The 1957-nt window shown below is 35.1% G+C and overlaps 1 protein-coding gene across 1 annotated transcript in view; it reads left to right on the top strand.

The window, feature by feature from the left end:
* Window positions 1–1957, top strand: part of MYO16 (myosin XVI) — a 439204-nt gene that overhangs the window by 360130 nt on the left and 77117 nt on the right. The gene's annotated exons all lie outside the window — the stretch shown is intronic.

Raw genomic sequence — 1957 nt, 5'->3', positions numbered from 1 at the left:
CTTGGGCTGCTTCCAAATCTTGGTTATTGTAAAGAGCACTTCAATGAACTTAGAGCTACATATGTTCTTTTGAATTAGTGTTTCAGGTTTCTTTGAATAAATTCCCTGAAGTGGAAGTGCTGGATCATAAGGCAGTTTCATTTTTAATTTTTTGAGGTAACTCCATACTGCTTTTCCCAGGGGTTAATACTCAAAACTTACTAAAACCTTATAAAAGTCAACACAAAAAAATCAAATTTAAAAATGGGCAAAAAACCTGAATAGACACTTCTCCAAAAAGGACATATAGATGGCCAATAGACATGAAAAGATGTTCATCAAAGAAATGAAAATTGAAACCACAATGAGATGTCACCCCATATCTGTCAGTGAATCAACAACCAAGAAGCATTGGTGAGGATTTGGAGAAAAGAGAACTCTTGTGCATTGTTGTGTGAATGCAGATTGGTGCAGCCACTGTGGAAAGTAGTATGGAGTTAACTCAAGAAATTAAAAATGGAACTGCCTTATCACCCAGCGATTCCACTTCTGGGAATATATCCAAAGAAAGCTTCAACACTAATTTGAAAGAATATATGCACCTTATGTTCATTGCAGTGTTATTTACAGTAGCCAAGATTTTAAAGCAGCCCAAGTGCCCATCAGTAGGTGAGAGGATAAAACAGCTGTGGTCCGTTTACACAATGGAATACTACTCAGCCATAGAAAAGCCTTTAATCTCAGCCATTTTACTTTATTATCTCCTCCAACCTGGGGACATTTACTGATGTCATATGTGCTGTCATGGTGAGAGAAAAATCTGCATGCCTTAAATAACTCAGGAACCAAGAAAAGATAGATATGTTTCTATCAATAATTCTCACAGTAAAATGCCAAATTAATAATGTAGTTTAAGATTTTTGAGTTTTGATATTTCAGTAAAGCTTAATGTAATTTCCTAAAATTAACATCTGTTTTCAGAGAAATTTACTTTATTTAGTAAATATGTATTATAATTTATAATAAACTATATTAGAAAATAAATCTTGGAATTTTTTTAAACTTAAATTTCAATAAATGTTTTAAAATCATATTTAAGTAGTTTTTCTGCCTCTTTTAAAATTAGTTGCTACTACTATGCTGATTTGTTTTTCTAAATATTTCCCTTTTTTCAACTTCAGAAATTTACACTTTAGAAGTTCATATTTTATATATAATTAATTACATGTAATTGATTTGAAAAAAAGAGAGGAAGAGAGAGAGAGAGAGAAAGAAAGAAAGAAAGAAAGAAAGAAAGAAAAAGAAAGAAAGAGAAACATCAATTTGTTTTTCCTTTCATTGGTTGATTCTTGTATGTGCCCTGACCAAGGATCAGCCTGAAACCTTGGTGTATCGGTGATGACTGCTCTAACCAACTGAGCTACCTGGCCAGGGCTAGAAGTTCTTAGTCTTAATTTTCCTGTTAAATATGTGTTTCTGTTAAGGATTCAAATATGCTGATTCTTTGTAAAATTCACCCTTGGCATCATTTTAATAACAAAGTTCTTTAACAAAATAATAATCTCTTTATGCATGTAGGCGTTTTGTTTTGTTCATTTCATATCATTTAAATAATCAAGCTTACTCATTTCCTACAAGAAGCTTCCATTTGCCACCGACTAGCTAATTTGCTTGTTCTCCCTAGCTTTCCATTTTCTCATCTCTAAAGCCCCGGGGACCAGTTCAGCTGTTCTCATGTCACACCTTTATCAGACCCTAAAAATACAGGTGTGGGTAGGTTTCAGCAGCTGCTTGAAGTGTGTTCCCCTGCTGAGTGGCTGTATCCCTGGGCACTTCCGGCTTGCAGGTGCTGATAATCCCTGGACCCCTTATGGTCCACCTAACGTCTTCCTTCATGATGGAAGTTCTCCTCCAGCTCTGAGACCAAAACTCCCTTTCTATTGGCAGTTTTGCGAAGTGTTGCCTGAGCTAGGATCAC

The sequence above is a fragment of the Myotis davidii genome, unplaced genomic scaffold (assembly GCF_000327345.1).
Source record: "Myotis davidii unplaced genomic scaffold, ASM32734v1 scaffold242, whole genome shotgun sequence".
Lineage (NCBI taxonomy): Eukaryota > Metazoa > Chordata > Mammalia > Chiroptera > Vespertilionidae > Myotis > Myotis davidii.
The sequence above is the reverse complement of the archived record's forward strand: the minus strand, read 5'-3'. Positions and strand labels throughout refer to the sequence as shown.